This window comes from Nanorana parkeri, unplaced genomic scaffold (genome assembly GCF_000935625.1).
Source record: "Nanorana parkeri isolate BGI_ZX_2015 unplaced genomic scaffold, ASM93562v1 scaffold342, whole genome shotgun sequence".
Lineage (NCBI taxonomy): Eukaryota > Metazoa > Chordata > Amphibia > Anura > Dicroglossidae > Nanorana > Nanorana parkeri.
The window spans coordinates 1091483-1107965 of record NW_017306610.1 but is presented as its reverse complement, the minus strand read 5'-3'; positions in this window follow the sequence as shown (position 1 = coordinate 1107965).

Genomic DNA, 16483 nt, shown 5'->3' with positions numbered 1-16483 from the left:
TAAAACCCTGTAAAGCTTGAAGGCATCCTCCAAGCATGTTATTGAAGGGATTTGTGTATTTTCATTGTAGCCCTATGAGCCACATGAAAAGACCTCCTCCCTGCTGAACAGTATTCTTATAATGTTTTGGGGGTTTTTTTTTGCACTGGTGCACATCCCTCTGGCAAGCTATCCATGCTCTTTGTTCAACCAATCCTTGCCTTCTAGCCTTGAAAACGGTCAGAAAAAAATAGCTTGTTTTGCCTTCCATAGACTTCAATTGGTTTTGGCACGAAGTACGGGATTTGTGGACTTCCAGTTGAGTTTGCCAAAATCGGTTTGAATCGAACCGAGGCAGATTCCTACACTGGAAAAACATGTAGCTTGGTAACTACATAGGGGAGCCATTGGAAGACCGGGACAAAGTAATGTCATACCATAACAGAAAGTGCTTGAATAAGACTTGCAAGGAAGGATCACCAAGTATGTGTTTAATGAAACCTGGAGGTTTAAAATATATAGAAAATTACATTTGAAATTTAATTGGCATGTCAAAGCTAATGTGAGATTGTATTGGCTCATTTTACAAATACTTTAAAACTAAAGAGTAGAACCTCCTGGTTGTATAGACTCTACACAAGCAAGGGCCATCAAAAGGAGTAGCTGCATGAAATTTATGTGCACCGTTACCATGGGGTTTTGTGCAGATTCATTTTGAGAGAATGTACTGCACGGCTTTTGAACTATGGCCAATAAGGAGGCTTTTGGAAAAGCCAGTCCCGTCACTATAAGTGGGGGGCACTAAGCCGCCATACTGTCAGTGAATTGTAAGCTGTTGTAGGGAAAGCAGGTGGAATGCTGACTAAACAGGGAGAGATTAGGATCAATTAGAAAACTGTACTTTAGTTCTGATTGCTAGCTCTTTTGGTAATCTACTGCTTTGCTGTCCTTTTTTTTTTCTTTTTTGTTCTCATTATTGGGCCTACTTCATTTTTTATTTTATTTTGTGTTGATTTGAGGTCAGCAGTCACTTTTAGCTGCTGTCACATCCACAACATTTTTTTGTTTAAATTTTTGCTGCAAGTCTTCCCTTTTTTAAAAAGTGTTCTTTTGTTTCGGGGTGGTATTTTGTGAGTATTTTATTTTGATAGGACCTTTTTAAGTTTGGGGTCCACAAAACCAGAGAATTCACTTGTTTTAACCATGCATTCTTTAGGCTGTCTTTTGTTTGCAGCACATCACTGCATGGTTTAAAAGAAAAAAAAAACGTGCAAATCAGTGTGCACCTAAACTACCTCACATTCTATTCTCACATTCACTGCACCTCCTTATCCCCATAGATAAAATAAAAGTTAGTCATACACCAGTTAGGTCTTTAATCCCTGATTTAAACCTGTCCTGCTACTAGCTAATTTTACACTGCTGCATCGTCCTGCAGTATCTTAATTCTTGTAAAAAAGCTAAAGCCTGTGCTCTTTGTTTCTAGTACAGTTTTGCATCAGTGAGAGCAGGGACAATCACAGTGAACCACTGACCAATTTCTATCTGCCGTTCAAAGTGGGCCTATTACGATCTGAGAGCATGTGTCACTGCTAAAGCCTTTCTTCCAAAATGTAATTACCGTATTTTTCGCTCCATAAGACGCACTCCCCCCCCCCCCTCCAAAAGGCGGGCAAAAATGTCTGTGCGTCTTATGGAGCGAATGTGTGAGAGCTGAGGCGGCGGGGCTGACACAGTACCCAGGGGTGTGGGATCCCTGACGCCCGGGACATTCAGTTTCGGGCATTTTCGACAGTAGTTTGCCTATTAGACTTAAAAATGGGCAAGTTTTAACAACAAGATTCACCCCCAATAGAACTCACCTCCGAACCAGTTGCGCTGAATTTTGAACAAGATTCGCCAGACCCTTTGCCAATCGAACCTGGGGAGATTTGTCCTTGCTGGGATATTCTAAATCCATACAGGAACGTAAACCCGTTGACGTCCGTCCGTCCTACCCTGGCTTTGCACAATATGTCTTAAACCCAGTTTAGTCCCTCCTGTGGCCATCTGTTCTGGGGCAAGTCATATGTATAGTCTTCGGTGATCCTCAATCCTCAGTAGCCCAACCCTTGTATTAGTTGATGGGTTCAACAAAAGCAGTCATTGCCTGATCCTGATGTCATTTGTTGTACTATCAACCAGTAGCACTTGTCCTTTTCACAGAATACATCGGCTGCTCATGGATAAAAAGATGATATCTATAGTATGTAACCTGATGTGCCATCATCGTTTCACTAGGAGTTCCAGCTTTAAAAGTGGGGTGCTCTTCTACTAATTTAAAAACAATATGCATGTCTGTCATCCACTTATTGGCTGAAATTGCACATGTCCTTAAGGAGGAATGGGTTAACTCCAAGCATACCCGGATTCAGTTTATCCATTGCTATTTATACTTGAAGATGGAGCCTCCCATAGAGTTAGGACCATACTACACAGGAGCCTTTCCAAGACAGTATGGCTTTCACATATTTTGCAAAAGTTGTGCAAATAAAACCTCTATTTTTAACGCAAATTTGTTACTGTAATTTTATTTTATTTTTTTAAATTTATGCCGGCTTGCTGGTAAGCATGCTGGGACATTTTTGTGTTTGTCATCCACATCAGACGCACTTATTGGATAATATGGCCAAAACTGGGATCAGTGAAGCCTCCAACCAAGAAAAGATTTCAAACTGTCTGCAGCAAACAAATGCTTGCTTTCATCTTCTATCCTGCACATGTGATTTTTGATTGGTTTCTAAATCCTTTACCTCAGTTTGCACCAGTTGCAAGTCAGAAGCAAGCCTGCACTGAGGCTGTAGTATTTGTCCATTATTGAAGTATGTGTTCAACCAGGCATAAAAAAAAGGTGTTTCAGGTCACAGCTGAGCATATGATTGTCTTCCTGACCTATATATTTCATGAATCTTTTCAAATTTGTTAGTCATAAACATCAAATGCAAGTGCCCTCTTGTATTTTTCAATAATTAGGTTCGGATTTGTGAAGCCTATCCATGTTTTTAGCTCATAGAGAATTCATGATGATTCACTCACATAATAGATGTAGCATCTATTATGTGTTTTATTCAAGATTTGCCTGAAAAATAACATTCATAACAAATGGATAGACAATCTTTTCAAAGAGCAGTGGCTAAAAGCTGCTACAAGCCGCTACCTTGCATAGCTTATATTGAAATATAGCTTGTATTACAGAGGTTTAAATGAACATGCAAAGGAAACTGAAATAATTTATTTCAAAGGAAAAAGTCTGTTCCACTGGAAAAGGTAGCAGTCTGCAGCTTTTTATATTGTGCCCTCTTAGGGTCCATAGGCACTAATACATGAGCTTTAAGCAGTTGAATAATGGTAACAGGGGTGTTGCTAGGGTTGTGAAAGACCTGGAGCACCCCTGGGCACTGCACGTGGAAACATAATGCACCTCATGTGTTGAATGGTGGGTGTGACCGCATTGCGCTGGAAGTGGGAGGAGCTTAAAGAGATCTAGTTAAAAAAGGCCTAAACATACTCGCTACATACACAGCACACATCTGCAACAGTCTTTGTACCCCAAAAAATTATGCTTTAAAGAGACACTGCCACCAGTTCAAGTTTTTCAATGTAAATGTTTTTATGAAAATATGAAGCATGATAGATACATGTTTGAATTTTCCTTTATAAGTTCTGCATAACTTATAAACTGCATAACTAATGAATAGGGATTCAATACTTTTCGAAGTGTCAGATTTTTATATCTTCTAGTTGCCCCGCAGCTTTTATGCTTGAGCCGCTTTTGATGTGTGTGAATCAATTAAGGTGTTTTCATCCAGCAGACCTGACAGCTCCAGAAAGTGTCTATCCAGAGCTGTCAACTAGCAGAAAAGAACCCAAAAAACTTTAATTCATACTATCAGTAAGCAGCTCCTGTCTTGAATCTCTGCATCTTTTTCATTGTGAAACCTTGCAGGAAGTCTTTCCAGAGCTGTATACAAGCAGAGAGACTCGGGAGCAAAACTCATACCTGCAGCACCCTGCAAAGCTGCATGCTAATAATTACCAGTGTAGCGGCTAAAAGCAGAAGCCACTTGCTGATTGTATGAATGAATGAACGGAAGATTTTTCATCCTACAGCTACAAAGACCTCTCAATGAAGCAATCAGGACTGCAGGAACAAAACACTTTTTTATTCCTTCATACTATGAGCAAGGGGCTCAAGCATGAGCATAAATTTTCTCAGCTGTGGGGGTAGCTGGAGGATAGTAGGATCTGACACTCAAGGAAGTGTCAGATTTCTATTTTATTTTGCAGAGCTTAAACATTAGGGAAAAGAGCAACCAATTAATATTATGTGATAAAGTGCACCCCTGTGAACATTGGCGTCTCTACGGGGGAAAAGGGGAGCGATTGCCCCCCCTAGGTTATTTCTTGCCACCTCCTGCTAAAAATGACAGAGGAGGCCGGCCCCAGCAGTGCTGGTACGACAGAGGGGGAGGCCAGGCCCCAGCAGCACCGGTCCGGCAGTGGGAGAGGCCAGGACCCAGCAACGGCAGGTAAGGAGCATGTGCACCTGAGACCCTGCAGAGCCCACCATAGAGCATCTCAGATGGGCTGTGCCGGATCTATGGTGTGCTCTGCAGGGTCACCCTCAGGTGGGTCCTGAGTCCAGTGCATATACTGTTTTGCATTGATTTATAATGTATTGCTGGGATGTGTAGTGCTATATAGCTGATGGTATTATTCTGCATTGCGGCATAATGTATTGCTGGGATTTGTAGTCCTCTATAGGTGGTGGTATTCTGCATTGCTGTACAATGTATTGCCGGGATTTGTAGTGATATATAGCTGATGGTATTATTCTGCATTGCAGCATAATGTATTGTTGGGATGTGTAGTCCTCTATACAGTGGCAGAACTACCAGGGTCAATAGTTGCAACTGCGACTGTGCCCTAGCATGCCACCACTTGGTGGGCCCGGGCAGGAGGAAGAGGGCCCTGGTAACCACCAACATTGCAGGTTCTCAGGCCCCCCCTTCTTCAGTCTGGGGCCCTCCATCCATGTATCATGTGTATTGCTAATCTCTACAGCAACAAAACATAGTAATGTGCAGTGTGGATGACAGATCCACACAGTAATGTGCCAAATTTTGTTTGGCAGAGATTCCAATCCTGCACAGAAAAGTGTCAGGATATGTAAAAAGAAAAAAAAAAGGCACAATTGCTGTTCTACACAACAAACAACTGGAATGTAAAAACAAAATTCTGTTCTGTAAGCAACACCTTTTTTTTGGCAGTGCCCCTCCCGACACTAGACTCTGCATCTGCCCTTGACCGTTAAATTAGGCTGCCGCTCCGGGATTCGTATCCTGTATACCGAAACCGCTGGGCGCCGAGAGCTGATTTAATTGTGGATGGCATCAGTGCCCGGTGGTTGTGGTATTCAGGATTGTGGGTGGCGTTGGACTACATGTTGCAACCAGCGGGCACCGATGTCATCCACAATTAAATCAACACCCGTGACATGAGATCCAACACCGTCCACAATCTCCCTCTTCGTCTCCTCCTAGGCAGTGCTGAGTGCTGGGAAGAAGTGACATCACTACCAGCGCTCTATGGTAGATTGCCGCACAGGAGGGAAAGAGGGAGACATCCAAAAATGCAATTCTGGCCCTGTGTCTAACCCATCCGTCCCCACACAAGTATTAGACATGTGCACCAGCAAACAAATTTGTTTAGTTTTGTTTTGGAAAAAAAAAAAAAACAATTAGTTTAGTTTAGTTTTGAAACAAAGAAAAAAAAATGTGTTTAGTTTAGTTTCGTTTTTCGGGTCCGAAATTAAATTAGTTTTGGACGAAATACGTTAGCGGTAGTCCTGCCGAAATTCGTTTATGAAAAAAAAAAAAAACACTTTACTCTCCCATGCCTGGATTTTAACCAACCTCCCCGGTGTTCGAACATCGGGACCCTGCACTGCCCCATATTGCAGGACCGGACCGCACTGAGACTGTGCGGCCCGGTACCATTTGATCCGCGGACCGGGGGTTGGGGACCACTGATTTAGGTCAATAGGAGAATGCCAATTCAAAAGCAAAGAAAAAAATAAATATTTATCCATTACTCTCCAATGCCTGGATTTGAACCTTGAGCGACCTTCACAATGGCAATCCTGTGCTTTAACCACTACACTATAGTCTCTGTACTTCAACCATAGAAATGTTGTAGAAGGTAAATGTTGTAATTTTTTTTTTTCCTAATGTCGTTTTGCTGCAACGAAATTCGTACAATAACGAATTTCGGGAAATCGGGAATTTCGGATTCCTTTGCATTCGTCTTAGCTTTAATTCGGATGCATCCGAATCTCCGAATTTCTGAAAATACGAACCGAATCGCACATGTCTAACAGGTATATTATATACTGTATATATACGTTAGTACAATAAAAAGGTATAATTGCATACCGCGCTACTCTCGTATTTTGTAATCTTATTTATATATACATAGTTAGTTTATTCAGTGGTATGATTTTGTGGTGACAATTATTAGTGACCCCTCCCCCCAGTTTTTACTGTGGTATCTTATGTGCCACCCCTATATATTGTTCCTAGAGTCGCCACTGCCTGTAAAACAAGCAGAGCAGAACAACAGGTTCACTTAACTAACACCAGCCCCAAACTGTGCACACTCACCCTATCTTAATTCTCCCGCCACTCTATTTGGTAGCTGGGAGTGAAGACAAATTTCTGGTACTCCCGTGAAAGCATATGACTCGCTTCACTTTTACGTCACAGTGCTGGTGCTTGATGATTGGTGAGCCACCCAATGCTGTCACATGGTGGTACGGAGACCATCTTTATCGCAGTTGTAAATAGGAGCTTACACTAATCTTCTACTCTTTGCTTTCGATAACCAGATAGAGTGGTGAGGAAGCAACCATAAAGTAAGGGTTGCAGTTAATGTGAAAGCACATAGCAAAGCACAGGTTTACTTTAAGCCTGTTGAGAACTACCATTTGCATTTAACATTAACTTCAAGTTCTTTATGATCCTTTATCATAATAACATAACAAAACATAAATAAATAAAACATTACAATTTACATGTTTATGGATGGGCATTTAGACTTGCCAAACCAGTTACTTAGCTTCATTAAAAACAGTTAAAGAGAAATGGTTAATTAAAAGATAGACATAATACATGAATCTATGAACACAATGATCTGGGCTGGACACCAACGTTTAATTACATTTCAACTTCCTAGTCAACACTTTATGTGTAATGAATGAACACCTCACAAAATAAATATCCAATTTGTATGTCGAATGACACAGGTGGAAGGGATCCAGTTTAACCACTTGCTGACCCCTTTCTGTGCAGGCCATTTTTTAGTATTGAGCACTGCAGTACTTTGACTGACATTTATTCCGTCATGCAACAATGTACTGAAATGAATTTTATAACATTTTTTGGGGACAGATAGAGCTTTCTTTTGGTGGTTATTAATCACCACTGGTGGTGGTTATTAATCGCCACTGGGGTTTTTATTTCTTTACTATATGATTTAAAAAAAATCCAAACATTTGGAAAAACTTTTTTCAACATTTCCGAAAATTTGGAATTAACGTTATGTTATAAAATATTAATCAGTACCTAAGTCCATATACCTTGTTGCACTCTTTACCGGATGTCCCAAAGATAACGGGTGCTTGCAATAACTGCAAATGGCGCTGCTCCAGATACAGTAACAATAGCAAAATGTCACCAGCACTCCAGCTCAGAGATTGTCGTTCGTGCAAATCCATTTTATAGACAAATGTCACAAAGACACGCAGGGTCCCCTTCATCAGGCTCAATAATGACGTCATAATACGAGCCCCCCGAAAGCGCTTGTCTTTGTGATATTTGTCAATAAAATGGATGGATTTTGCTATTGTTACTACGTCGGATAAACACAAATATGTCAAGTCTTAAAATCGACCAAAAAGAGGGACAGAAGTATTTGGTTCCAAATGAGGGAAGTTTCCCTGTATGAGGAACAGTTAGGTGTATACATGCATTCTGAAGATGCCATGCAAGTGGAATTTCTATTATTTTCTATGTGCCTGGTTCACATCTATGCAGTTTTGTGTGAAAGCTAAGGTAACCTTTATGGGCCCAAATCAGCAGGCATGCTACATGCACATGGTACAGTGTAAATGCTAATTTGCCTACAAACGTCAGGTGGTCATAATAATCTGGCCACTCAGTGTACATATATAGATATAGATATATATATATATATATCTATATCTGTATCTATATCTATATATGCACACACACACAATATATCTATAGATATATATAGTTTGTCAACACAGCAAGTTAGTGATATCAATACATTGTTATACAACACAGGTGGGTAACCATCCTTGTCCCCATTAGTTAAATTGCAGCCTTGGACTGATAGGGCCATCTCTCGTCTATTTTCACCTGTCAGCATGCTCTTTCTTTCAGCACGTGCAGGGCAGCAGAACCCAATTGGCACAAAATGCTGAGTACAGATGATTACAGGAAGCTGATATCTAGACACATTTGTATACTCAGGGCTGGTTCACACCACAAACAGTGCGTTCCAGAGTGGTAGGTGCCACGCACCCCGCCCGCAGTGCGATCGCCCACACCCGAACGCTCCACTATTTTTGCAGATCGCATTGGACCGCAACACAGACACTGATGTGCCACGCGTTCATGTGCGGGCGATTGCACTGCGAGTGGGGGGTTGGCTGCGGTGCCATAGACTTTAATGCACTGCCACGTCCCCTCCCGCTCCTGAACACAGGGAGCCAGCCAGAGTGCGATACAGTGCGTTCCAGAGCCTGACCACTCTGAAACGCACTGTTTGTTGTGTGAGCCGGCCCTCAGTTTTACCCAAGTTTTATGTAAAAAAAGAAGACTTAAATTTTCAAAGCATACACAATGGTGTTAAATTGTTGGTTTTCAAAGCAAATTTATAATGTCACATTAAACTATTAATCGATTAAGTTTATTTCTTTTTATAGCGATTTGTCAGGAGTGGTTGACCCATTATAAGTACAGTATTTTTACTGAGACATGAAATGCTAGTATGCCAATTCAAAAGTGAAAACATAATAATCAGGAGGAGTGGCAGAATATAACAGCAAGTTTTTCTTTTCTCTAAAATGTTCAGTAATTAATTCCTATTATTTACAGTTGTTATGGTGACTAGAGCAATATTATCTCTTGTGTAGCATTGCATCGTTACCTTGCATGCACTTTAAACTTTTTGCATTCTGAAATCACACATACTAATGAATGACACTCCCGGTTGGCCCAACCCTTCCATAAAACCGGCATAACCGTATTTCCTGCAGTACTAGTTGAAGCTGTAATTATTATTGTAAACAGAAGATGTTTATATACTGTAGATTCTCATTTATTACTTGACAGAAATTTGTCTTCTGGGTTCACAGAGAGAGAAAATAAAATATCATCGCTAAAAACAATTTACCAAATAAACACAGAGGGTATTTTGGCCACAAAGGATGTAATGTTCAGTGTCTGGCAGAAAAGCATCTGGAATACAGCTTGTCTGAGCTTTGTGGAATACTGAGACAGAAAATAGGGCAGCGAAGATGTTCAGTTTAACAGCAGGTATTAAATATATAAAATTCTATTATGGGTCTACTATAAAGAGCTACAGACAACACTATTCCTAGCTTACTCAAGAAGTCAGTGCAATAGGCAAGTGCAGTACCCATTGCATCCAGCCAGAAAGCATCTTGTACTGGTCTGTCAAAGTGATGACGTTTTAGGTGCAGTTGATTGCTGAACCTTGCTCCTCCTATAAGATGCCATTTAGGGCTGTTTAAAGAGGAACTTTACTCATATCTTCAAAATAACAACAAAAGCAGCTTTAGAAATGTTTAGTAATGGCAATCTACAAATGCATACTTCTAGATAATTGACGGCTTTTTATATTTTTGCACACCTTGTTTTTCTTTTCTTATCCAATCTTCTGAACGTTGTCATTTTAACAAAGGGCAGGTTACTAGATCTCCCTTTACTTCCTGAAACTTTGGCACATGTGACTAGGACATTTGACTATACACATCATCTCGGGGAGGAATATGCCTTTTCCTGAGATCTCGTGAGATTACAGATGAAATTTCCCAACAATGCCCTGCTGATATAACTTTCCCAGGATGCAATGCTTGGGCATGATTACATAATTTGTGCCAAAGTGGACCAGAAAGTGGAAAAAAAAGAGATTGTAAGTAAAATAAAAATATGTTTGTTTAGCCAATGTTTGAAAGATGATTTTATATCAACATGCAGAACTGTATGCTAATGGGGTTTTTAGCCAAAGACAGTAAAGGTCCAATGTAACTAGTTACTCTTGCTTATGATTGCAGTAGTGCAAAAACTAAGTGTTTGGATAAAACACTGAGCAGGGGATTTATCAAAACTGGAGCTGACAGAATCTGAAGCAGTTGCCCATAGTAACCAATCAGCTTCTATCTTCAGTTTGTTCAGTTAAGCTATAAAAATGAAAGAAGCTGATTTGGTTGTCATGCACAGCTGCTCCAGATTTGTATGCTCCAGTTTTGATAAATTCCTCTCTTAATATCACCACATGGCATTGGCCTAAGATGACAACATAACCTCAATCATGTTTCAAAAAAAAAAAAATGTATACAGAATTATTTGCTGTTCAATTGCTCCTAACTTCTAAACACATGTACAAAATCATAAATGTAGGGACAGGCACTGATAGTAGCTAGCCATGTCAGTTTGAACTCTTTCACCATTGGCATGCTACTGTATAGCAGAGTTGTGTTTTCCACCTGCTTGAAATTGGTGGGAAAAGGTCCATAGCGTTTTGGTGGATGAAAAGGATTATCTAATTGGTTGCTGTTGGCAAGAAATTTTCTTTGATATCTTCTGGTTTTACTGATAAGACGTACGCTTTCAAAATCAGAGGTGGCTTGTTGTGTTAGAACTAGATACAGGGTATAACATTTAAATACCAATAAGAAATAAATACTAATAAGGTAAAGCCAAAACTTGTGGATAGAGCATTCAGGTGTTAGACCCCTGGCAAGTTTGTATTGCTGTGTCTCTGCAGATAAGATTCATCCTCTCTGTTTGTGATGTGACTATTTGTTCATCGTAAATCCCCTGGATTCTGGAAGTTTGCAGCAACATATAATGTAGGGCAACGCTGTACTGAAATGAATTTCATACCATTTTTTGGGGAAAGATAGAGCTTTCTTTTGGTGGTATTTAATCACCACTGGGGTTTTTAATTTTTTACTATATAACAAAAAAAGTACCCTAAATTTTGAAAAAAAAACATGTTTCCCTATAAAATGTTATGAAACATTTATTTTCACCCCAATTTTTTGGTATAATATAAAAGACGGGGTCACGTCGGGTAAATAGACACTAAACATGTCAACCTTTAAAATTGTGCGCGCCCGCGAAATCGCAGAAAACCACCGCAACCAAAATTGGCCATAGGCGACGCTTTAAACGTTTTTACCGCTCATCAGTTTAGTGTCATCAGTGATTGATGGCCCTAGAATTATTGTTCTCACTTAGACGTTTGCGGTGATATGTAACTGATCTCCTTTTGTTCTGCTGTTAGAGCGTCGCCGTGCCGGTCCCAGCCGCAACGACCACAGCGGATCACGGACCGGCAGCGGCGACGACGGGACATAGGTACACGCGCAGCTCCTGCAAGCGATCCGCGTCTCTAGAGACACCTGATCGCTTGTATGTAAACAGCCATCGCCGGCTGTTTACATGCTCACAGTTTTCCCTCTCGCGTGCGCGCTGAGTGCCGCACACGAGAGGGGGGTGGGGCAGGACGTCTTAACGCCCTCCCGCTCCTAGCAGACTCCCGTCCGGCCGTTCACAAACGGCCATGGACGGAAGGTGGTTAAAGGACCTGTCAAACTTTTTTTGTTTCTGTTTTTTTCGATTTAAAGAATTTTTTCTAAGTGTGGGTTGTTCATTTACTTTTTACTTTAACTCTTTAGTGAATGAAGGGGGGGGGGCATCTTGGTTCCCTTTAAATTAAAGGGATACCCCAATGCAAATAAGCCCCCCTACCCGCAGACCCCCACAACCAATGGGCCAGGGTTTGCGGGGAAGAGGCTCTTGTCCCCATTGGATCCCAGGGGGACCCTGGAAAAGAACTCTTCAAATGCCAAGGGCATGCGACCTGTTATGGTGCCGGGTGGGGGCCTCACCCGTCTTCCCTTTCCTGCCCTGCCAGGCCTGAGCTTAAGGGTCTAGTTAGGAATTTTAGGGGGGTTGGTATGGATCGGGAGGGGGACCACACACTTGTTTTTTTTCTGCTTGGCAGACCATTTTTCCGCTTCGGCTTAACCCTTTTGCTCATTAGTGAATAACCCTCGAAGTGATTGCTTGGGACAAATATAGATCTGTATGGACCACTTGGACTCTTTCTGCCATCACGTGTGTGTGTGTGTGTGTGTGTGTATATATGTACACTGAGTGGCTAGATTATTATGACCACCCCATCAGTACTTTGGGCCACCTTTTGCCTTCAATACTGCGGCGATTCTTCTTGGCATTCACTCCAGGAGATGTTGAAAGCTGATGCGAGGAATCTGACACCGTGCCTGATGAATAGCACTGTCCAGTTCTGTGAGATTTTAAGGTTGTGGAACCAGCTGCCTGATGGCTCTTTCAACTTCATCCTACAAATGCTCAATTGGATTGAGATCTGGTGATTGTGGGGGCCACCTAAGCAAGGTAAATTCTCCCTCATGTTCTTGAAACCACTTCTGCACAATACGAGCACCGTGGCATGGCGCATTGTCCTGTTGGAAGAAGCAATCTCCATTGGGATACGCCATCAACATGTTCTCCGTTCTGGCCAGATTATTATGACCACCTGACATTTGTAGGCAAATTAGCTATAATTTTGCACTGAAGTTGCTAGAGGGCCAGACCATTATAAATAGGGAAGCAGGTTTTTACCACGACAGTAGAAGTGATTCTTTTTTCTGAAGATATGGGTAAACAACGCGATTTAACAGCCTTGGAACGTGGGATGATTGTTGGCGCTCGGAGCCATGGAGCAAGTATCAGCAAAACAGCAGAATTCGTTAAATGTTCAAGAGCAGCTGTTGTTAAAGTGTTTAACCACCTCAGAGCCGGCGGTTTTAAAAAACGGCCGGCCGCGAGGTCTCTAGATCTGAGCGTGCGTCTTTAGACGTCCTCTCAGACACGCGCGCGTTCAGCTTCTTTTGGGGGGTCCTAGGTGACATTAGGGGTCTTGGAGGAGTCAATGCCAAGAAGATTTGCCGCAGTATTGAAGGCAAAAGGTGGCCCAACTAATCTCTGTACAGAAATTATGTATTACAAACTGTATATTTCAATCAACACTTGAACTTCCTCTACCAAAAATTAGCTTGGAGCAGATTTGTAAATTCCAACCTACCCTGCAGTTGTAAGGCTGAGAAGAGAAAGGAAGTGCATTGTAACATGACTTGGAGATGAACTATAACTTACATTTGTAGAAGTATATTATATTTGGAACGTACACCAAATTTAAATATTACTGGAGGATGTCACATGCTGACAAAGGAAATGTTTGTTTGCTGAACTGGGAGTGCCTCTAAATGGATTAACATTGTTGACAAATGACACAACATGCTTCCTCCTATTTGCAGCCACTCTCTGTATCGGCCAGGAGGAGGAGTGGCACAAAACAAGTGATTAACTTAGTTTTTCTTTGCTATAAAAGATAGTTTCCTTGTGAAACGTATTCCATTCATAAGAGTAGCAATATGGTTGTGCAGTGTTGTTTGCAGTCATTTAATAGCTGGCCTGGGAGTACAACATCCATTTGCTGGATACCATAATACACTGATCTATACTAATGCAAAGCAAGAGGACATTGAAAGAGTTGGTTCAATAGATGTTCACATGCTTATTTGCTGAGAATACCAGGTACTGAAACAGCTCAGAAATTCAGCTGTGAGCGATAATTGTGATTCCTGCTCATGTTATTTATACCAAGCCGTTCTATAGGTGATGGGGTCATCTTGGGGCATATTGACTAAAGCTAGCCATATATATAATTGGGCTGATTTACTAAAGGAGTTGCGAATCTTCACATAATAAAATCATTTGAATATTTACTTGCGCAAAAAAAAAACGGATTTGGGGACATCTTTGCACTTCCTGTGAGGTCATTAAAACAGGAAGTGAAATATTCCCAACAGAGACACAAATTGCTTTAAAAACCTGAGACGTCATCATGTTGGGAGAGATCTGTGTACCACTCTCAGAAAACCAGGAGAGTGTGGGCTATACAGGTGCTTTTTAACTGTGTTTGGTAACTTTGTTTGAGTACATTCATATCAGATGGTGTAATTCAATATTAATTATTAATTATTTTTTCTCGAGTAAGCGCCAAGCATATGGTGACACAATTACACTAACTGCCAGTCACAACTGTTTACATTTTTCAGCACTTTTACTGACAGCTGTGCTGCAATTATTCTTACATATTCTAAGAACGGGATCAGTGAACAATCACCTTTCTTTTTCAATCTAAAAAGCAGCCATTATTTTCTAATTCTGCTAAAATATCAAAGTTCTCTTCTCTGCAACCATAGTACCAGTATTGTGTGTACAAGATAATCTAGAATTTCTATGCCTCGGCACTGATGTTTGGCTGACTGTTCTTGTCAGAAGTATGCTAAGAGATTGAAGAAAAAGTTAAAGGATTCCCTGCAATAGTAGTTTTATTTTTCATTAAATAATTCCTGAGACTCTTGTATGTATCAAGGAATGATAAAGCTGCAGATGTTCTGATTGAGTCTGATCAAGTTTACCTGTAACCTAGTGGTTAGCTTTAGAAACTACTGGCAATAGGTTGCACCAGTATCGCCTAAAAAGAGTGAGGTAAGGATCTCACAAAAAACAGCTATATTCCAAGTAAAGTACAGTATATAGTTGACCTGGAGGTTTGTTTTAATTTAAATACTGAAGTTTACCTTTGATTTAATGAAAGGGGTATGTTCATTGGCTGGAAATTTCCAGCAGACTCCTGAATGGTCCTAAATGGTTATTTGCTGTTTAACATATTAGATTTTCTTATGGGAAGACATTTCTGGAGAAACGTGACACTAACTATAAATCACAATTCAGATTTTATTCAGGATCTTGTTATAAAAGAATTTTCAATTCATGTGATCTGCTTGCTTGATATAGACTGGTAATTTTGTAATAATCCCTTCCCACTGATGAAAAGGCTCGGGCTAGTCTTTGCTGTTACTGATACAGACAATCTGTCACTTCCTAAATTCTAAGCTGTGTTAACAAAAGGATCGCAAACCCCTTATTATAATCTTAACAGTGTCACCTAGGAGCAGCATATGGTGACATGTGGTTAAGCATGACCTGGTGACACACTTCGATGTTCTGAGTTTTATACATTTATATAGCAGAACACTAGAGGGAGTTTTGATTTGGCATTGAACAACTTGTCACATCTGTGTATTACATCTTTGTGATTCAATTCCAGATTACTAAATATATGTTTAAATGATTTCCTACAAATAAATATATATCGGGGAGAAAAAGAAACACATATCTAATAATAATAATTTTGTAAGTTTATTACAAGCCTACACTGCAAGGGTGACCTAATAACATTGAGAAGTAAATACATAAATATTAGAGCCTGTTAGACATATAAGACTCTCTGTATTCAGAAACCCAGTTGGGATTTTTCTGTGACATGAACACAAGTTCAAATGAAAAGTCATGCTGCTAGTTCTACCTAGGTAGAGTCTACCTGCTCTTCATATATTCCTATGGAAAATACACTAGAGGGTGCTGTGTATTCTCCAAAGGTGTATAGCAGCTTTTCTCTTTTTACCCTGGATGAACCTTTGAAAAAAAATAAAAAAATTCAGGTCACGGGAAACTTCTTAAATACATTTATGACCTACATGTCATGGAATGTTAGGGTGATAAGTGAGTTGTAAATACAAGAACAAATATGTGTAGATATAACAATAAATAAAATAATAAATATTAGATCTTTCCCCTTTGCAGTTGTGCTCAGTGCAAAACACTAGCTTTCCATTGATGTTCAGTGCAATATTCGCTCTGCATCAGAATTCAGTGCAAACCTAACAATGCATTGATGTTCAGGGCATGCGCTTTAGTTTCAATTTTTCAAGATATTATTATCATTATTATTATTATAATACAGGATTAATAAAGCACCAACAGTTTGTGCAGCACTTTACAATATAAGGAAGATATTCAAGACAAGATGGCAAGGAGGGCCCTGCCTGTGAAGGCTTACAATCTAAAAGGGAGGGGTAAGTGATACATGAGGGGGTAGCTGTGTCCGGATGAATTGTTGGAGAACGTGACAGTTCTCATGTTTTATGTGTGCAATGACCAAAACCAACCATCAGGTAGCAATTACCAAAATG